Below are 22,948 nucleotides of genomic sequence, written 5' to 3'. Positions count from 1 at the left end.
CGTCGATATTCATTCTGTATTGCCTCCAGTTTCCGACGCCGTGCCTTGGCTGCCAACTCCTTCCGGGTTGGGTTTCTCCTTGGAAGGAGTAGCTATATATGAAGAAGAAAAAACAAGACTATTGTAAAATATACTCTTAGCAAAGCAGTAAGACAAATATTTCTTCACATAGTGTCACGGTAGCAATAGCAAGCACATAACATTTGTGGTATGTATGCACTATCCTCCAACTTTCTTGGACTTTAACAATTGTGGGAGTTTCAGGCATTCAACCAACCATGCATCTGATTCCTATCAGCCACCAGTATGCATGCTGCATGCATCCCACGAATCCTTCTCTGCCAGTCATAAATCTTAAATCTCGCCCGTCCTTCTTCCTTCCACTCTTCTTTCCCTTTTCGTTCAACCCATCTATCAAGGTCATCTGATCTGACTTTTAGTCTTCTTCATAAAACTTTCACAGCTGAGTTGAAATCATCAGATAGAAGAGGCCATTGGTTACTCAACAACACTCCCGCCACTAATGCTTTTACTAATGCTAAGTAAAGGGTGTCTTCAACCATTCACAACAACCTCTTACTTAGTAAGTCAACTGAACAGTATCATACAGTACACCCTTGCAGTGAGTGTAATGTCAATAAGTAAGGATTAGGTATCTAACTTACCACCGCCCGCCACTGCTGCTGGCTCACCCCCTGCAGCTCCTCCTGCAACTGCCACCTCCTCCTCTCCTCCGTCAGCAGCCGTGTCGCCGCTGGCCCCGGCACTGGTGGTTGGTAGTGCGCCTTGAAAAAACATTACACATTTTTTAGGTGTCATTATCCACCTCCCCAATGAGTTAATAGTAATACATACATATACAACATACATCACTAGTACAAATCAGGTAGTAGTAGAGTAGACACTAGTAGTTATGTGGTCCCTAGAGTCATTCTAGTCTTTGTTTAGTTAGCCCGAGCCATGCTACCATTTTACCTTTGTGTCTTTTATTTTAGCACCTGTGTCGTTACCTCTCAGCTTGTTGTATAAAGAGTGACGCCTTTGAGCCCACATGAGCTCATACTGCTGCTGTCTAAGCGCTGCGTACAAGGTCAATCAAAACAAGCCACTTTGTTATGGAATTCTGGTGTTAGTCCATATTGCTTATCTAAAATGCTACACTTTTTGCCACGACTGAGAAATGCTTGCAATATACTAACGCGCACCATTTTTCTCCTAACAGACGGAAGATTCCATGCTAAGAACCAGAGCTTTGCAGAGCTTATGATGTAACCAGTACTAGCTTCTTCTAAGGTGAGGTGTCCACATAATTCACTCTGATCTTCTTTTATAATTTTATATAAACTATATTCCTATTCCTACATCTATTCCTACAACTGTTCACTTATTTATTAATCCTGATTTCGCTTTTCTTTTCTTCGTTCTATGGACTTGTACTTGTAAGTGTAACTAAGTGCAACAAAGTTTATAGTTTTAATCTTATGGATTTTGCTGTTGATTATAGAACAACGTACATAGCTTGTCAGTTGCAAATACAATAATTTTTGAACTTATATAGACTCGGTGGTATTTGGTGTGGATGGACTTACACGATTGAGCGAGCGAAAGGAAGGGTGTGCAAACTGTGCATGTGCATTGCTTCCACGACTGAGAGGTCGGGAGTGTTATGTTCTGGGTTGTCTACTCATTGGGTATTGGGGGGGTTCAGAGAGCTAATAGTAATAAAACACTATTATAACTAGTCGGGCAGGGGATTGTGGTGGGTTCTGTTCTGACTGAGGTGTGAGTGTGAGGAAGGTCCAACCTCCCATCACCAACATCCTATTTTCTTGTGCAACTGCAAAGTTCTGTATGTGGAAAATCCCTACAACAGTAGTAGTATGTCCTATCCTATCAAAATAGTCAAATCTGGTTGGGCATTTCGTTGGTGGGAATTGTCGAAAAACATCAAGATTAATAAAGTCTCAAAGATTAAGAAGAATAGAAGGAGTACCCAAAGGACTGGACTCATCAATGGCTAGAGCTACTGGTGAATCTGAGTTTTATTTGAAACCTTTTAAATAAAGAGTGTCCAACTGGGCATGTTTAGCTACAGACAGACTAATAGTAGTAGAGTCATAGCAGAGGCAGTTAGAGGCAGGGATAACAAGAATCTAGAAACAGATAGTCTAGATCGACGGGTAATTGTTGGTAAAAAATAGCATTAGGAAATGGAAACAATAGTTCGGGAACAAAATACGGTGCAGTAAAAGTTAGTGAATAAGAATTAATATTGAAAACAGGAAGACTTACTGGGGCCAGCTGAAGAGCCCTCGTTCTGGTCCTCCTGGACTGGAACTGCTCCCGCCGACTCTGCCCCCGTCTTCTTGCCCCTGGGTGCTGATCATGAAAGATATAAGAAAGGAAGAGACAAACATTGATGATTGGTGTGAAACAAATAAAATATTTTTATAAGACTGTCAAAAAAACATTTGTGTAAACAACAATTGCAATAAAATTGACCTATCTAATCTGGTCGACAAGTAGTATCTCGGGATTCGCGGACCGACTAGTTATTATTTATCTACACTAATCCAGTGTTCCATTGTGATTACAGAATACTAACTAAGCCTAAGTAGTATGTACCACCTGACCGAGCCCACCTATTCCAGGCGTGCCAATTGTACATTAAGTAAGCATTTCCACTTCTTTTAGTCCTCAAAAATGCATAAATGGAGGACATATGCCTGTATTTTTGCATACACAAAATTGTTGGTTCGTTGATGCAGATGTTCTGCTAGTGCTAAGCCTATTAGCACTCACTGAAAAAACTACAAAAGGTTCTACTAAGGACTGGGGTAAGCAGTAGCAGCACTCAGCAGCGCGTGACGTAATAGAGGGGGCATCGCAGACCACTAATAAATTACAAACTTATAATAAGTAACTAAACCTAAGTATCAATCCACCCCTATCTCTTAGTGACAGGACAAAGGAAGGACTAGAGTCACTCTAGCATTACCTAACTTAAGTTTTCTAAAATAAACTCTTACATAATCACGCAAAACGAGCGCATACACAAAGTTGCAAATAACAAGATTAGTAGCGCAGCGCACCAGTGTCATAACAATCACAGAAAACTTTTAAACGTAAATTACCTGTAATGTATGTAAGCAGCAGCATTCTAGCTGGTCGGAAAAAAAATATATTCGCAATATATAACACAGCAGAAGAACAGACACAAAGTAGTAATAATTAAATAGCTACTCACCAAGACCCGGGAACTACACTCCTAGCAGGTCCAGCAGGTCCTGCTCCCGGTCTAGGATATCGGACCGCCAGTGCGTCAGCTGGTTCTGGCTGCGCTGGACACCCGAGCAGCGAAACACTGCCCGGCGCACCTTCCCCCACCGTTGCCGACGCTCCCAGAGCCCGTACCCGGACCCAGGCCTGCCGCCTGCTGCCAGGGTTAAAAAAACAGTGCAGCCAACTCCACCTCCCCAAATAAGGCCCGTGCCTGCACCCCTTGTGGGCGCCGCCTTCCGCAAGGAAGGCGATCGCGGCTCAGGCTGCGATGCCCCCTGTGGCCCATTGCCATGGTTCTGGGGTAGACGGGGGCGGAAAAGAAAAGGTAAAAATTAAAAAAGTAAGTAAAAGAAATGAAAAAAGCAGGTAATAAAAAAAGAGTGAAAAAGTAGTTAAACACACAAAAAAAGTAGACAAAATAAAAAATATAGAGTCAGGAAAATAGAGAGAGAGATAATAAATAAAAAAGATCAAAAAAAGTTTTCAGAAGCAAAGGATTGAAAAGATATAGGGAGGATTGAAAAGCAGGCCCCAGAACCATAGCATAGAGTGAAAAACAAGATGGCCGCGCCCATAGCGACCGCATGGGCAAGTTCGTGAGATATTTTCACCCCGAGCACGCAAAAAGCATCGCGAACACGCAATACGCATTCCCGAAGAGGAAATACCTAACGCGAACAAGCGCGAGCATGCATTGCGCGACCCGGAACAGGAAATAGCATCGCGAGCGGGCGGGACAAGTGAAAACAAGATGGCTGCGCCCATTAGTGACCGCATGGGCAAGTTGGCAACACATTTCCAACACGGTCACGCAAAAAACATCGCAAATGGGCGGGACAAAAACTTCCGCTTGTTCGCGATATTTCCGCACGTTTGTGATAATTTTTAGCATTTTCGTGAAGATTTGCGTAACGCGATTACGCAATTTCTGCCCACCCTTAGTCCTCACCCACTTGAAATTGTGCTTGACAATGGTGCCACGAGTTCTGCTGATGACAGGCACCACTGCTTATACTCTGAGCGATTTACTAAGGGCTTTCATTTTCCTTGCATTACACAAATCATCACAACCCAACACAAGTTCTTAAATTGGATTTACAAAGCCAAGCAAAGGGCTGTTTCCCTTGTATGATTTGTATAGAAAGGTAACTCAATACATCAGCAGGTGCTGCATTGTGTTACATTTCATTCTGGTAGATGTCCCATAGGTGCAGCATGGGCATTACCCTGTATCCACCCTTGAAATCTGACACAGTCCGAGATTTACTAAAAAGAAAGTAAACCAGGGATTGAAGTAAAAACACAGAGCATCTACTCAGCAAGGTGTAACAAAGAGAAATATCTTCTATACAATTTGCATCATGCATAGAAAGAGGAAATTGCCTATTAGGATTGTTTTTGTGCAGAAAGATATGACTTTCTGCCCATGCAGACACCCTTGTACCATGGAGCAAGGGTGCCTGCATTGGACCTAGCAGCACACAGTGCGTCAGCTCTAGGAGAGAGCAGCAGTATGCCACATCTTATTACATTTGGGCATTTCCGCTCTCTCCCTTATACGCAACTCAGTAAGTTGCCTTGCTGCATTGCACGAACAATTAGTGAGAACCGCACCTACTGGTGTGACTCCATCACCCCATGTGAGATTACAGTTGGCACGTGTTACATTATGTTATTAGTATTTCTAGAGTGCATATTCACCAGCGCCTTCCCTTTACCTGCCTCAACTGTTAGAAGGCTAATTAGCATAAGTCTCCGCCAGCCCTCAGCCTGTGCTAATCCTTGAATAGGTGTGCGAAAGGTGTGAAATGCTCCCAGGAGCACGCAATAGGGTGACCAGAATGCGCAGTGAATACTCCTCTGAATTCCACAGACTAAGCAGGGTGGGAGATATTGGCCTTCTTTTGACACTACTATTTCGAACCCTACTTGGAAGATAGTTGAGACATGTAACACTGAGGGTACATTTGAAATGGAGCGAATAGAATGCAATGACAATTCTGGTGTATCCACTGGCTGGTTGATGGAGGACCCTGCATTTGTGCTACCAGACCTCTTCTCTGGGTTTGTTGTGGGTACAGTTCCTGCCTCTAACAGGATTTAAGTGTTTGAGGTGGGAGGACATTAGGATAGTACACTCCCCAGACACACCCTCATACATCAGAGCCAGTGTTTATTTTGGCAAAAACTTTCTCCATCTCAAAAATACCCTGGCACATGGCATTTTGGGCCTGGGTTCCTGTAAGGCAAACAGGTACTACTGAGAAAGTACATAGAGTGGACTCCTGGAAAAATTTACTCCACTGCTCAGGATATGCCCAGGAAGAAATATAGCACCTCCTGTCACCCACTTCAGAAGACATTTTGGAACAGACGAGGACTGTACCTTCTGTCTGTGACCTGAGAGGATCCCTAAATGACTGGACCTGCTTCCTCTTGTATTCAGAAGAAAGAGGATGAGTCTAATGGTCAGTTGGCTGACATCATGTGTAGCTATAAGGGAGACAACATGCTGCAAGAGGCCTTTTACTGTACGTACCCAGTTGACCAGTAAAATGTCAACTGGACCTGCACTGCATTCTAATGCTGACCGCTGACTGACACACAGTGATTCTCTAAGTGCCTCTGCAGAAATCCTAGGTGGACTTTAGAACTGTATTCTTCTAGGGTGATTGGGACTTAAAATTCTAAGGGCCGAATCTATTTGTTGGGAATTGGGCTGTCCCTTTCCATAGTGACAGAGTATTTATTTCTGTTGCCTTGGAGGAGTTCCAGACTTCCAAATGAATAAATGTCCATTGGGCTAGCAGATATTTAAGTCATTGACAGTAACTGCTGTCAAGGCGGTTGCTATCACTGTATTGTAACTGTGCCTTATGACTCCGTCAAACATGATGGAGCAGTACAGCAAAGTTACTTTGTTTTCAAAAACAAACCCGAAAGCGGGAATTTGTGTTTGAAAATAAAAAAAACACAATGCCCCCTGTAGGATCCAAATTAAAATATATGAATTAGCATAGCGTATCTAAAAGTAGCCTATTTGATTCGGTTCCGTAATAAGGCCCCTTTTCGTCTTTATAAGTTAGTACGACAGAAAGGGCCGAAAACAGGACCGCGGCCATCTTGGCCCTTAACTCTCTTGTCGTGTAAGGACTACGATCACGTGGTTCCCTGAGCCCATATTTTCCTGTTTTAGCATGCACCAGTTTAGAAGACAGGCTGAATTGTATTTACGACCAAGAAGCAAGGTCACATCTGCTAAAAGGGAGTATCAAGCAAAATTCCTTCTGAACCTGCGACGAGAAGGGAGTCACCCGGCCGACCTTCTATTTCTTATAGATAGTAGCCTTTTTTGTATCGCTGAAACTAGATATAGGATGAGCTCATTAGGAGCGCCTGGACGGGCTGGTACTTTTCCACTTGTAAGGCTTTGTATGTTGCGCCGTAATGTATAAAAGTGTGAGTTTGTCAAGGAGCCAGCAGTCTTCCTCGGCGCACCTCCTGGGTGAGGATCGATGAGGCTCCTCTATGTAGAGTTTTCTGTCTGGCCAATAAACGCTTGAACCTTCTACGTTGCCAACTGCTCATTATTTGACTTACATTGCGGGCCACTGGTAAGTGTGGCCCTTGAGATGAAATTTTGGATACAACAGTTGGCGACCACAAAGGGACCCCATGATAGGGCCTGACCTCCCCCGTAATCGGGTGGTAGGTTCGAGGGCGTCTTGGCCGGGTGGGCGGAGAACGAGCTCGTGGGTTTCGCTCCGCGCGCTCGAGTGGGATGCCCTCTGCTGCTAGTCACCCTTCACCGGGGTCCTACGGGCTCAACCCAAGAAACGGACCGTGTTGGTCGAGAGGAGTTGGCAGCGAAGAACGGACATTCGTACCAGGGTGCACCCGGTGAGTAGAATTTTGATTTGAAGCACTGACTATAAGCAGTGCCCGTTTGATTTTGAAGCACGCGAGGTGGAGTGTGTAGTTGTATTTGAAGCACAGGCTCTAGGGCGGTGCATTGATTTTGAGGCAGGCGCTGGAGAGCGGTGCCACTGTTGGTTTGAAGCCCGAATGGTATGGCCGGGCATTGATTTGAACGTACATGTACAGTTGGTACGATTTGATGGGCCCTTTTTTCTGATTCGATAAACCGCGCGCGGAATATAGCCCGATTGCACCTGGGAGACTCACGACCTGAGCTGGGTAGCCGCGAGACATATCCTCGGGGAGGCACAGACCTCCCTGGGACAGGCCTCAGTGGTGAACCAGGAAGGCAGTGAGAGGATCCATGGTGTAGTCAGGGATGCCTATTGTTGGAAATATTACAGATTAGTGTGGGACTGGCTCACTGAGGAGGTGGAAAAGGTTGTAACTTTTTGGTTGTGGTTTATGTCATTTGTGTCTGTATTGAACTAATCACCATGCCTTGTCTTAGTAAGTTGAATTGTTTCAGCTGTTGCTGTCGGACAGGTGACTCTCGGCTAGCTGAGAGTCAGCCTGCCCCGCCGGAAGGCAGTCCTAGCCACTATATGTATGTGAAGCATGGAATTACCCCTTTATTGTTTTGTACTCTGTGGCATAAGTATACTAAAAGTAACGAAGAATTGCAATGGCCTAAGACTGGCTCGTTTGATGAGAAAAAGATTGCTTTCTTACAGGAACAACTGTTCTCCAGGCGTAGTCGCCAGGCTATGTTTGATGCCCTGGGTTCGTGGCTGAAAGAATCCAAGCAGCGGCGGATAAGGGAGGAGAAGCAATCCAGGGCTAAGGCAGGACAGAATGTGACTCAGAAGGCCATAGCTTATGATAGGTCTCGAGCAGAAAAGGGAATAGACTGTATGAACCGTGAATTCCAATTGAAGGTAGATAAGAGCTATGTGACTCGACCCAATGCTGAAGATGAGATAGAAGACTTACTAGATACACGGCCACCGCCTCCTTATGTGCCTCAACGGCTGTACCCGGAGGTGGCCGGAGTCTTGGCCCCTGCTACGGCTGCAACCTCGGGGGCTTCAGCCCCTCCGGCTCCCCCCAGTTCCCCTCCTTTGACAGAACTCTCCCGACTGTCCACATCCGTGTCAGAGGTGATTACTATGTTACCAGCACTGTTAACTGCCGCAGCAGCTGGGACAACACAGCTGCCATCCGGGTCAATGACTTCCCCTTCTGTCCTGCCCTCCTCCTCCGCGAGTACTACTCCAGTAGCAGCTGCCACCACTCCGACACGTCCGGTTCCCTTAGCTGAGGGTAAAAGGTTGTTTACTCGTTCTGCTTTGGGAACCGAAGAAAAAGACATTATTGCTGTACAGGCATCCCAATGGATGCGGCAACCAATTCATGTATTATCAGATATTTGGAGCACCATGAGAGATTACGAGCCGGTAATGCAGCAGCATGCCTTAGAACATATGGCGAACCGCCTTATATCATTATGGGAACAGGTACACACGGAGGGAAGGGCCCCTGCCATATTATACGATATCGTCACACAAGCCCATAAATCCCGCCTTACCCCAGAAGAAGTGTATGGGAATGTGCAGACCCTGGTGGCGTATAGAACCCGTCTGCAGTCAGCTAATCCTACGGGGCTATCCCAGTACCCTATGCGGGAAGTACACCCCATCTACCATCCGGAAGTTACGGAAGTGGTAGACAACCTTGGGGTAGTTACTCGTCCCAGATTGGAGGCGCGTTTCCAGGAACAATGGGTGTATACTCCCTGGAAACGAAGTGAGGTGTTGTCACTAAAAAGTCAGTTACCAGATCCCAGGAAGAATCCTACCGCGTATTACAAAGAGCTTACTGAAGCGGCTTCCTCCGCAGTAATGACGTTGGCGGACATTGAACTATTCTTCGCTTTACTAGTACCGGTGGACATTTGGCGCCAGGTGCACGATCAAGACCATGCAACCGAATTTGGGGGAACCTGGGAACAGCTACGGGGATGGGATAGAGATCGTAAACCAGGGAATAAGCCCCCGGGCGGAAATATTGGCCCTTCCTGATAGGATAATAAATTATATGCATTCGCTGATCCGTCCCCGGAAAGTGGATTGGGATAAGTTGACGGCCTGCAAGCAGAAGAAGGATGAGAGTGTATCCGATTTCTTTACGAGATTTTAGGGAGTTTTCATCGACTTCAGTGGACAGGACCTAGCCATTGAAGGGGGGGTACGTTTGTTCGTGAATCGATTCGTGACCAATCTGCTGCCAGAGGTATCGGCTCGATTACAGGCTGCTGAAAGCACCTGGACAACTACTACCCCGTCGACAATATTGAGTATGGCTCAATATTATGAACATCGTGAGAATGAAAGTAAGGACAGGACAGAAAAGAAGTCGAAGGACTTGAAGACTCGAGTATTGTTACAGCAAGTAGAGAGAGGACGGGGAAGAGGAAGAGGGTCACAGAATTTTGCTTCGAGAGGGGCGGGTCCGGCGCAGACAACAGGATGGACAGATTCGGGCATAAACCAATGTGCCTTCTGTAAGCAGGAGGGGCATTGGCGAGCCCAGTGTCCGTTATTATATGAACAGAACAGTGTTCCAAGAAGTCGGGGAAGGGGACGTTTTTGTGGACAGCGAGGGGGATCTACGAGACCAGAGCATTCGGCGACAGGTGAGATGGGTCAGAACTGTTTTGATCACGGTCAGGGAAAGCAGTATTACAATGATGATTATATGACAGGCGAGGCATCAGGTTATTCTCAAGCATAGGACAGCCAAAGACAGTCAGGGGCAGGTGTCGAATCCAATTGATCAAGCTGGACCTTATGTCCATGCACGATTACTGAACGCATCAGGTAAGTTCCTAGTTGACACCGGGGCCATGAACAGTTCTGTTTCACGTGCCCTAGTCCCGGGGGCTGCTCTGTCTGGCCAGAATAATGTGTCTGTGGGGTTTTCTGGAACTCCGGTGGTAAGCCCCATCTCACAACCGCTTCCCTTTACCCTGGGGTCGGTATCAATAGACTCACCTTTCCTTTTGACCTCCCAGTGTGGAGAGAACCTTCGAGGCATGGACATATTGAAAAGATTGCATGCTCGCATCTATTGTTCCCCGGAGGGGGTTTACCTGACCATAAAAGACCCTTCTCCCCTCTCCGCGCAATGCTTATCTAAAACAGAATCTCTACCACCAGAACTGGCGTGCATCCCGAAAACCCTCTGGGCGACTGGAGACACCGATGTGGGCCATTTGCAAATTCCCCCAGTATCGATTACTTTAAAACAGAACGCCCAGTTGCCGAAAATTCCCCAATGTAAAATTGCCCCTGCTGGGGAACGAGCTCTAATGGCTATCATTCATGATTTGATTAAAACCGGAGTAGTGGAAGAAACGGCCTCTAACACGTGTAATAGCCCTATTCTTCCGATTCTTAAACGAGCCCCGGTACAACAGACTCCTGATTATGCTGATACCTATCGATTTGTGATTGACCTACGAGAGATCAATAAGATCGTGGTACCCCAGTATCCTGTGGTACCTGATATTAATTCCATCTTGACGAAGATTCCTCCAACTGCACAATTTTTCTCAGTCATAGATTTAAAGAACGCCTTCTTTAGTATCCCCATACATCCAGATAGCCGCTATCTTTTCGGCTTCTCATTGGGGGGCCGTAGCTTCAGATTCTGTCGCGCCCCCCAGGGGTTTACAGAAAGCCCTAGTATTTATAGTCAGGCACTGAAAAAGATACTAGACACCTTGAGCTTGCCGCCAGGTAATGTATTACTCCAGTATGTTGATGATCTCCTGGTGGCCTCTGACACTGAGGAGGGCTGCCGGACGGCAACAGTGGATTTACTACAGCATCTGGCAAGACATGGTAACAAGGTGTCACTGTCAAAGTTCCAATATTGTCGACCGGAGGTGACCTATCTCGGTCATCTCCTGTCAAAGGAGGGAAGGCGATTGACCTCGGAGCGTATTGCATCCATTACTAACATGTCTGTTCCTCGCACGCAACGTGATGTCCGTGCTTTGCTTGGCATAACCTCTTACTGTCGCCAGTGGATCCCTAACTACTCCCTCAGCACTACACCTTTCTTGTATTTAATCACCAAAGATGTGCATGAACCCCTACCCTGGACTGATGAGTGTCAAATGGCTTTTCTTTCTTTAAAGGCTGCTTTATGTTCTGCTCCTGTGCTTGGCACCCCAGACTACCGGAAGCCTTTTGTGCTCTACGTACATGAGGTGGACGTTTGTTCGCTTTCAGTGTTAACACAGAACTTTGGAGGTAAGCAAAGACCCTGTGCATATTTTTCGGCGGTTTTGGACAATGTCGCCAGAGCACTTCCCAGCTGCCTAAGAGCCACGGCCGCTGTAGCGGTGGCGATCAGGCAATCGGAAGGGCTAGTCCTAAATACGGAACTCACAGTGATGGTACCACACGCTGTGGACGTATTGTTAAACAGGACACAGACGCAGCACTTAACCAGTGCGCGTCTTACGGGGTACGAATTGACCCTGTTTGCACCTCACATAACGATCAAGAGATGCGTCACTCTGAATCCTGCCACGTTGCTACCCCTCCCCTTAGGAGAAAGTGGCCAGGATATACATGATTGCATATTTCGGACTGAAGAAGAAACAAAGGGCCGGATAGATCTAACAGACACCCCTTTATCAGAACCCCAAGGGGAATTGTATGTTGACGGCTCATGTTCTAGATTGCCCAACGGTAGTACGGTTGCGGCTTATGCAATTACTACCTTGCAGACCGTGGTCGAGACGGCCAAAGTACCATATCATTCAGCCCAGGCGGCTGAATTAATTGCATTACTGAGGGCGTGTGAATTGGGCAAGGGATTGAAGCTGAATGTCTACACCGATTGCCAATACGCTTTCGGTGTAGCCCATAGTTTTGGGAGGTTGTGGGCAGAACGAGGGTTCCTTACATCCCATGGTGAAAAGATAAAGAATGGACAGTTGGTCGAACGACTGCTGGCTGCATTACCTTTGCCAGAAGCCCTTGCTATTGTAAAATGTAGTGCCCATAAGGCTATAACTGATGATGTTGGGAGGGGAAATGCTTTTGCAGATAAGATTGCTAAAGAAACTGCCCAGTCCGATACCCCCTCCATGTTTGTGGTTAGTCAGTGTAGAAGGATGGTAGAAGCAGACATTTTTCGAAACACTATAGATAGTGTGAAAGAATTGCAAAAGGAGGTCACCCCAGAGGAACTGCAGTATTGGCAGGAGCAGGTGGGGCGGTTAGACGAGAATGGGTGTTGGACGGACCTGTCAGAAAAATGCAGATGGCTACTACCGAATGCATTTGTGAATACGGTGGTGGCCATGGCACATGGTCCCGCCCATGTCGGGGTTCGAGGCATGTGTGCAATGTTGGACCCGGTATGGTACAATACCAATATCCAAAAAACAGCCAGGAATTTGGTTCAGCATTGTATGGTCTGCCTTCAGCATAACCCGGGGGGTGGTACTCCTGTTCTGTCGGGTAGTTTTGCCCCACCCACCTTGCCTTTCGAGGTACTCTAAATGGACTATATACAGCTGGAACGGGTTAACAACCTTAAATACGTTCTGGTGGTAGTCTGTACCTTCAGTAAATGGGTAGAAGCTTACCTCACTAGAGAAAACACAGCTATGGCAACTGCGAGAGCCCTAATAAAGGAATTCTTTCCCCGATATGGGTTACCACGAGTAATCTGGAGTGATAATGGGACACACTTTAATGCCAATTTAGTTCAACATGTATGCAAGGGTTTGTCAATACGGCAGAAGTTCCACGCCGCGAGGCACCCTCAATCGGCAGGCCTAGTTGAAAAATATAATGGGATCCTGAAGTTAAAAATAGCCAAGCTACAGGACACGACCGGCTTGAAATGGCCTGATCTTCTACCATTGGCCCTATTGTCTGTAAGAACGACCCCTCATTCTCGGAGTGGGATTTCCCCTTACGAGGTGGTCTTTGGGAGACCTGCCAATGTATGGGGGGTGCCCCGGCCCAAGTCATTCAGGGATATTGAGTATCCTATGTTAGCTGACTATCTCTATGCGTTAACTAAAGATCTCCGTTCTATCCACCAACAGATTTCAGCAGTACTGCAGCCTCTGCCGGAGGGTCCCGGACACAGCATCGAACCAGGTCAGTGGGTCCTAATTCGGAACTATCAGCGGAAGTCGAGCTTGGAGCCCCGCTGGACCCGGCCACATCAAGTGCTTCTGGCCACAAGGACGGCGGTAAAGGTCGAAGGGAGGCAGCATTGGATTCATGTTTCCCATCTGAAGCGTGTCCCGCTTCCCTTGCCCGAGGATTTCCAGGACCAGGAGGAGAAAGAATAGCACAGAGGTGAGCACGACACCGAAGAGTCACCCTCCCCCGAAGCCCACGGAGAAACGGAAGGGCAGGGAGAGAGGGCCATAAGTTCGGGGTCAGCTGTGGCAGATAAGGCCCTGCCTGGGGACAAAACGCGTGACCAGGAGGGCCACACACCTCGTTCCTTATCTGATCCCACTGTGCCCGTCTTATTCATTAATCCTGAAACCCCTGGTCACACTCGATACCACCTGCGGCCCCGCAAACGGAATGAGATCCCTCGGTCCGGCCTACAATAAAAGGTGAAGTCTGAGCTAAGGGACCTAGGGATCATATAAACACTGGACTGAACTCGTGGAGGGCGTGGAACTTTGAGTGATAGCCCTGTTCAGAAAGAAGGTAGAGACACTGATAGTAAAAGGGGCCCAGGTGACCTTCCTCTTCAACCAGAGTTGCGTCAAGTGCAGCTCCCACGCGAGAAGTTTTTGCACCCTTGATTTTTATTTTTATGTTTTTACTGTTTGGAATACTAAGAGTCTGCCTGTGAGGCTCTAACACGGACACAGGAAAGAAGCACCCTCCGGCAGATTGGACTGCGTGTAAACTTTTTCTTTTTGTTTCCCGAGCTTAGAACTGGACTTTTAGTGAGAATGTATCCCATTGCTCGTTTTGCCCTTGAAGAAGAACGTCCCATAATCCCTCGCCCTAGACACCCATATTTACCAATGTTCTCAACATGGAGTTTGCGTGCTAAAATTGTGTTTATCTCTATAATAGCTGTGTCATTTATATTATGTTTAGGATTGTTCATTTATCTAGAATTCCGCCACCCAGTCCATACCCTGGTGTTAACCACCCCCACTCCTCAGGAAGACCATTTTCAGACTTTGGCCCCTCACAAAGAGAGGCATCGCCAGACTTATGTACATAATGCCTTTATAGAAATTGCATCAAACCCACAGTTCCACGAATGTTACCGATTGCTGGGTATGTGGCCTCCTCCCTTCAGTAATGCATAAACATGATCTGTTTATTTCAATGCCGTTGTCACATTTAGGGAGCTGTGAAGCTTGGTTTAGATTGTTGTCTACGATATACGAGCATTATACTGCAGACGCACACAGGTTTTCGGAGAAAGATTATGACTTAATCTTAGCCTACATAGAGAGGCATCAGGGATTCACTCCAAACGCAGAAGGTACTGACGGCACTTTAGATCCAACAGCCTGCATGAATGTGTACATGGACCATGAGAATGATACTTGGCTAAGGGATGAGATATTAGATTTTGTATCCTTCAATTTTACCGAATATTTTACATATTTTCAGGAACGCAATGTCTCAGAAGACAAGATTATACCAGTCCCTGTATTAAATACGTCATCCTCCTTTTGTATTCAGGGTGCCGGCCATTTGTTTGTGGGATTTAGCAGATGCAATTACACTTACCGATTACGGACTTTTAGTAGTCCGCCAATATTGACTCCCCCGAACATATATTTCGTATGTTGAGAAAATGCTTACACCTGGCTTCCCAGGGGATGGTCGGGCAGGTGTTATCTGTCCTTCCTCTATCCTCCTGTTTATATTGCCCCATCAGATTATCATAAGTCCCATTCACTGAACAAAAGAAGCCTGCTATCCACGTCCACTGATAATGATGCCACTGATCAAACAGATACCCCGGCCCAACACTTCCTAGATATTATGAAAGGGGTCCTACCTATATGGGGCCCTATCTTAACTAGTAAGGAAATTAGGAGGCTGTCCAGGGTGGTGGAAGGAGTGGTCAATACCACTGCCGGGATATTGACCAATATCACTGTGGAGCTTCAGGCGACCCGGCTTGTGACCCTTCAAAATCGTCTTGTTTTAGATGTCATATTGGCCGATCGCGGAGGAGCATGCCGGGTGATCGGGAGCTCCTGTTGTGTATATATACCTGACTCCGCCCCTTCGGTTCATTTAGCCATTCAGAAACTCCACCGATTGGCATCAGAAATCCATACGGAGACCGGTACCTGGTCCCTGTCAACCTGGTTCTGGGACCTTCTGACCACTTGGGGGTGGAAACTATTCATGGTCCTGTTGGGTATAGTGGGTTTCCTTTTTACCTGCTGTATCTGTATCCAGTGCAGCCCTGTGTGTTGTTCTTATTGTGCCACCCAATTCCGCTCTGCAATACCTAAGTCCCCACCTGTCCAAGCTCATGCCCAGATGATCCAGAAGGAAATTCATGACATTATGCAAATAGATGAGGGCATTTTTGAGGAGTAGTCATATTTTCCTTTATTTTAGCTACACTAAGCTAAAAGGGCCGTTCTGTAGGATCCAAATTAAAATATATGAATTAGCATAGCGTATCTAAAAGTAGCCTATTTGATTCGGTTCCGTAATAAGGCCCCTTTTCGTCTTTATAAGTTAGTACGACGGAAAGGGCAGAAAACAGGACCGTGGCCATCTTGGCCCTTAACTCTCTTGTCGTGTAAGGACTACAATCACGTGGTTCCCTGAGCCCATATTTTCCTGTTTTAGCATGCACCAGTTTAGAAGACAGGCTGAATTGTATTTACGACCAAGAAGCAAGGTCACATCTGCTAAAAGGGAGTACCAAGCAAAATTCCTTCTGAACCTGGGACGAGAAGGGAGTCACCCGGCCGACCTTCTATTTCTTATAGATAGTAGCCTTTTTTGTATCGCTGAAACTAGATATAGGATGAGCTCATTAGGAGCGCCTGGACGGGCTGGTACTTTTCCACTTGTAAGGCTTTGTATGTTGCGCCGTAATGTATAAAAGTGTGAGTTTGTCAAGGAGCCAGCAGTCTTCCTCGGCGCACCTCCTGGGTGAGGATCGATGAGGCTCCTCTATGTAGAGTTTTCTGTCTGGCCAATAAACGCTTGAACCTTCTACGTTGCCAACTGCTCATTATTTGACTTACATTGCGGGCAACTGGTAAGTGTGGCCCTTGAGATGAAATTTTGGATACAACACCCCCCTCGCCATGGGAGTTATCGCCCATGGCAACGGAGTTGTTCTCCCCTCTTGTTTTGATGAGTTTATCTTTATTTTGTAAAGACTTGTCTCTTTTCCCCTATTAAGCCCCATGGGTCCGTCAAACAGCACTGGTCACACTCTTTAGCGCCAAGACGCCACTGCATTCGCGCGCTTTATAAATGTTCTGCATACTCACTTACTTACTATTGGCCTTAGGACTCTGTGCACTTTGCCAGTGGTAACCGGTGCTAAAGTGTTCATGCTCCCTCCCTAAAACATGGTAAAATTGACTTACACCTGATTGGTATACTTATAACTCCCTAGTAAAGTGTATACCATATACCTGAGGCCAGTAAATCAAATGATAATACTGGGCCTATAGCACTTATTGTGCCACCCACTTTAGTAGGGCCTTAAAATATGTCTCAAGTCTGCCATTGCAGCTTCTGTGTAGTTCTAAACTGCCAATTCGACTTGGCAAAATAAACTTTTACCAAGCGTAAAAGTTTCTCTTTATAATACATATATGTTATATATGTTTATTCATATATGGGCTATTTAGGGCCTGGAGAAGGTCGTAACAGCCGGGGCAGGGTGCATTATATTTAAGAAGTTATATATGTACTTTTAAGTATTACAAGTACTGATAGCGAAAAAAAATACAAATTCGTTTTTCACTACCGTGAGGCAAACCTGTCCCATAGAATAACATTGGGATACCTTAGTACAATTAATAAGCGTTAACCTTTGTTTGGAATCAGGTCGAAATTCATGTTTTCATGGTTAGCAAATTGCAATTTAAAACCCTCTTTAATGTTAAAGTCAGATTTTATGTCACAACCCGGTAAATGCCAATTTTAGAAACCTTTAGTGTCTGCAGCCTGTTTCCTGGGCCACAGAAGTAATGGCCCAATTACAAGTCTGGAAGTCCGAGGTACACCAGACTCATGGTGGCGTAGTGGTGGCAGATCCAGCCCCCAATAAGTAGAAAGCTACCCCCTATATAATGTGAGGTCCTAGAGGAGGGGGAGAAAACAGAAAACTGCAAAAACCTCTAAGCTGACCTTTATCACTTCAATGGCTGGCCACCAATGCTCATGTATAAAACATGTCCCCAAAGTATTTACTCAACCGGAATATTTCATAAAACCATATTTATTATTTGTAAAGGTTTTTTGGGGTTTTTTCTCTTTTTCCAAAAACTCATTATTATCAATTAGCACAAAGCTTGAAAACAAACACACATGCAGAGTAATCCTGTTATATCACTTTCTCAATACAATTCATGTACTTAGTTTCATGAACGGCTTGGTATCTCAATTACTGTAGCATGGTTAAATAGAACAGACAAAACAATTTCAATATGAACAAATAATCATACACATGAAAAAGAAACAATGATGACATGGAATTAACCCAAGTATAAGAAGAAGAGTAACTCCACACTCAATCAACAAACATGCATTCATGCACATCACATGCCTCATCCATACTATAATACATACTACACCAACAAATAATACATATAACTGTACTGTTTTGTATCTCAAACTGGGTTCCCGTCTGTGAAAAGTAGGTCAACGCACGTTTTGGTGGCACATAAATAAAACCACCTTCATCAGGACCAATTGTAATGCATTGACTTTTTTTTAAATTGTGTTGGGTGGGGTTAATCTGAAAAAATGATAAGACATATGGTTGAGTCAACCCGGCCAATTAATTGGGACAAGAGCCGATTTACAATGAATAAACGATTACTTAGTCTAAGTATCACCGCTAGAAAGCAGAATCAGTCACAACTTGGATGTATTATTATTATTTATTATTATTATTTTATTTTGTAGAGCGCATAGTCACCCGGAGGTATCCCAGCGCTAAAAGAGCCTATCTCCTAAGTTCAGTGGGAGAAGGGAGAGAAAGAGGGAGAGGGAAGAGGAGGGGGAGGGGGGCACAGAGGATCAGGGTTAAGGACAAGCATGATTCACTGAGGGAAGAGGTGAGTTTTGAGCAGTTTCCTGAAGCGGAGATATTGTGGTTCGAGTCGCAGGACGCGGGGGAGTGAGTTCCAGAGTCGTGCAGTATGGACTGAGAAACGTCTTCCTCCTGACCGGGCTTTCTTGAATCTGGGGGTAGCGATGAAGTTTTCCGTGTCCGAGCGGAGAGGTCTTGAGGATTTGTAGGATGTGATGAGTTCCTTAACCCCTTCAGCGCGGCGGGAATTGCCCCGCGGTGCTGAAGGGTTCGAGCGCGGGCGGGGCCATGACGGAACGGTTCCGTCATGAGCACAGCGCAACCGATGCTCATGACGGAACCGTTCCGTCATGGGCATGGAAGGGGTTAAGAACAGGGGGGCCCTGATTTTGTAATAGTTTGTGAGCTAGACACAGGGCCTTGAATTTGACCCGCTCTCTTATGGGAAGCCAGTGGAGGAGTTTTAGGGCCGGTTTGGCCGACGCTCTGGCAGGGGTCTTTGTGAGAATCCGGGCCGCGGTGTTCTGAATTCTCTGAAGTTTGTTCAGCGTCGCTTCAAGGGCGCCCAGGTAGATCACATTGCTATAATCAAGCCTCGAGAGTACTAGGCCTTGAATTAGCAACTTTTGGGAGTTGGTGGGCAGGAGGGGCAGGACTTTCCTTAATGATTTCAAGAGCCCGAAACAAGTCCCGGCTACTTTCTTTGCCTGCACGGTAAACGAGAGGTCGGTGTCGAGCCACACACCCAGACTTTTTACTTCTTATTTGATGTAGGGTGTAACACCTGTCACTTACATACCATTTTTAAGTCAGATAACCATAAGCTATTCTGACTTTCCTTTTTACAGCGAGTTTATCTAGCGTACATGAGCCACGTATCTAAAGGCGGCAGCAATACACATCAGACACACCGCAATCAGGATTTATGCTATAGACAAGGAATCAAGTGGTCTTTCCAGATAAGTATGTGAGGGAAAGGAAAAGTCTCAAGGATATAAGAAAATGCCACATAAGTAAAGCAGATTGGTGAATAGGGTATTTACACGTGGTGTATAGATATAGAAAAATATATATAAAATTAAGTACCTGGGTCCATTTATTTTTCTCACAAATATATGGACACACAGTGGGTCTGCCAGCTAGGGTGACTCTGTGCATGTTACCAACTATGCAAATGCACAACCGTTTCTATCTGAAGGAGAAACAAGAGAAATGTAATTTAAATATGGATTGTCCCTAGATCTAAGTCAGGTGCCATTAGACTATAAGGTTTACGGAAGGCATCTCACCCCAAAAGACAGGCAGTAGTCCTGTTCTTTCACCTTCGTATAATTTGGCAGCTAGCACAAGGCATCAAAAATTAAATGTCCAATGCGGTTACCTGGCCATCCTAAGCTGTAAATAAGAAGCCAATATCCTTATTAGGTGGGGGGATAAATAGTTATGTTGAAATGCTATAACCTAGTAAAAGACTGAAATGTAAGAGGGTCCCACCCGATTAGGTGTCTCTTACATTTTTAATACAGAGTGCGTATAAGTCTCCATAATTAAAATGGTCATACTCTTTAAACAGAAAAGGTGGAGATTCAAAAGGTTCAACATGTTTAAAAAGATGCTCTTAAAACTCCTACCTGTTAACGGAGCTCAAAAAGCTGTTGTCGGCACTACATTTCTACATTCATAATGCTGAAATCCAGCTCTCTGGATGTATTAATAAATGACCGCCAAAGCCAAAAGTCGGTAAGACTCTGTTTTATTACCCCATAAGGGGCAGTATGTTATGGGCATTGCATTTCTGCACTAGTATTCCTAGGATCCAACTCTCTGAGTGTATTTGTAAATGGGCGCCAAAACTAAACAAAGAGTTGGTAAACCTCTTTTGTATGTCCTCATACGGGGGAAGCATATAAATGGTAGGTACATACGAGTAATAATCACCTTAAACACTTCACATGTCACTAATTAAAATCCTGCTAATATTTACCATATGGCTGGATATTTTCTGCTGTCAACACTTCTCAAACGTCTTCATTCGGCACGTCGGCGTTTCCCCCAACAGTTAGGGAGTCGCTGGTACGACTTCCTGTTAAATAGTGCATGCACGTGAAAAGCCAAGGCTTTCTTGCGTTATCTTGTTTTCTATGATCGCCAGGGTAGTGGATTCAGGTAATGTCTGTATGGTGACGCCTGGGTGACATATTGGAGAGGTGAAAGGCGGTCCGAGAGTAAGTGTATATTAAGTCAGATGTGAGTGCGAGAGACCTAACAATGGACCAAAATCCCATGCTAAAAATAATAATGATGGTCCGTTTGTGATGCGGATACAGTGTCTCTGGTTCACATCATAAAAGGAGCTCTGATTGAAACTGCGCGTGAGGTATCGCTACTGGGGTACTATCGTGCAATTGCAAATTAAAAAATGCAGTTCATGCCATTAAGTCTAAAAGACCCGATCTTCCCAGCTTGTAAGTCGTATGCTGGTCATGCCTCATTACTTTTCAATAGTTATGTGGTTATGTTTTAACGACAATTGAATTTCAGAGCTTTTTCTGCTCCCTACTCATAGGTCTAATTAGTAATATGATGAAAATAATTCCTTTTATAATATAGATACGGTGTATCTATTTTAACCTTTTAACAGAAAGCCCGAACAATTAGAATGGCTAACCATTAAATGTTAACCCTAAATATACAAGTGATGATGGAGTGTGCCTGATATTATATAGGACTACATGCCATATTCCAAGAACTGTGTTAGTGCTGCCAAAAACTATAGCCTTGACTCTGTAATCTCCATTACTATATGATCCTAAACTATAACTATTTCTATTTGATTATACCGTTACTATACCCTAATGCTATAGTTCCTGCCACCGGGAATATATTTTGGGGCAGCTCTTAATAATACAGAGTCGTCATTCTAGGTCACTATCCAGATGTTTTCTTCGTTCAATCCTCTGCGTACTGTATCAAGAGTGTGAATCCAGTATGTCTCCCTGTCTTTTCTTATCTTTGCCACATCCTTGCCTGGTACGTGTCTCACACGTTCCAGTATCAGCCATTTCAAGTTGTTTTCTTGATGTTTAAATTCAAGCAGTGTTTAACCATGGGGGTTTATGCATGAGCCTTAGTGGCCAGCCGTTGAAGTGACATAGGTTTGCAGTTTTTTGGTGGCAGATCTAGCCACCGCAGCACTAGTGATCCAAGCGTCCCATTAAGAGCCGGCTGGTTGGAGCATGGGCTCCACCAGGGAACCGCCGTTCCCTAGCTTTGGAGCGTCAGAGGCTGCAATATGCTTGGCGGGACTGCTGTGGTCCTGCTAAGAATATTACAAGTTTCCTCTTCACCAAGTTTTACATGGAGGCTCTTCCTTGATATAAACCTTAGAGGAGAGGAAACAATTGGGTTCTACGGGGCCCCCCTGTGCCTCAACTGCATGTGGATTCACACAAGGGGGCATAACACCTGCCCTTGATGCAGCACGACCATCCTTTGCTGCAACCTGTGACTAACCTCTCCTCTCCTGAAGTGTAGAGCTCTCCGGTACCAATCTCAAGATGGCCGCCTAGGACACTGAACCCAGACCTGACAATCACAAAACCATCACCACTAAATGGCACTCTCCCTCCACGGATAGGAGCTCCATGCTGCTCATTGTATGACCCTGATTGAATTTGGTTGAATACATCCCTGATCTCATCTGGTCTAATACGACCATCTCTGAGTGGACAACACCCACCATGGAATGAGTTCTATGCTGCTCAGTACCCCCCAAAAGGAAGAGAGCAGTGAGACTGAGCTCAAGCATGACCCCCATCAATTTGCGCTTAACCTTTAGAGAGTCGCCCAGGACCATAACTCTCGACAGAAGCGACCCCGCAATCTACACCGCCCGCACCCCATTCCACCACACCCCTGAGTCTTCTCTCATTAGCTAACCCATGTAATAACATCTAAAATCTCTCCATCACTCTCCTACTACTCTCCGAGGACTCTGGAAGCATTTTTCCATCCTCAAGTAGGAGCCTGCCCCCCGTCCCACTCACACACAATGCCCTCCACCATGTCAACACACACCGTCCCCCCCCTCTTCAAACCATGTAACTCCGCACAGCCTGAACTCCCTCACAATCAGTTTCCCGTCTGACCTCTCACTCAAAGCGAAGAAGAACTTTAAACAGAAACTGATCAGGCAGCATCCCGAATCACTTTTCACAGATATCTACCACTGCTCCTCCAAAGGAAAGGTAAAAATGGACCTTATTTTCCACACTGAGAGACACGAAGTATGGAAATCCATCCTCAGATCGCAGCTCAACATTTTAAAAACTACCAACACCTCACATAGCTGCAAACTGACAATATCACTCCCATACCGCTCAAGGCGTACTGGAATTACCACGGTGACCATCTACACAAA

At 45.6% G+C, this 22,948-nt stretch overlaps 1 long non-coding RNA gene across 1 annotated transcript; it reads right to left on the bottom strand.

The window, feature by feature from the left end:
* Positions 1–20,608, bottom strand: LOC146859737 (uncharacterized). Its single transcript, XR_014979049.1, has 4 exons — positions 20,513–20,608; positions 2,293–2,379; positions 666–785; positions 1–92 (listed from the first exon to the last, which is right to left on the bottom strand). It is a non-coding gene; the product is annotated as an uncharacterized LOC146859737 (long non-coding RNA).
* Between the last annotated feature and the right edge of the window lie 2,340 nt (positions 20,609–22,948).

This window comes from Triturus cristatus, chromosome 3_1 (assembly GCF_964204655.1).
Source record: "Triturus cristatus chromosome 3_1, aTriCri1.1, whole genome shotgun sequence".
In the NCBI taxonomy this organism is placed as follows: Eukaryota; Metazoa; Chordata; class Amphibia; order Caudata; family Salamandridae; genus Triturus; species Triturus cristatus.
Note: the sequence above shows the minus strand (reverse complement) of the source record. Positions and strands in the feature narration are given on the sequence as shown.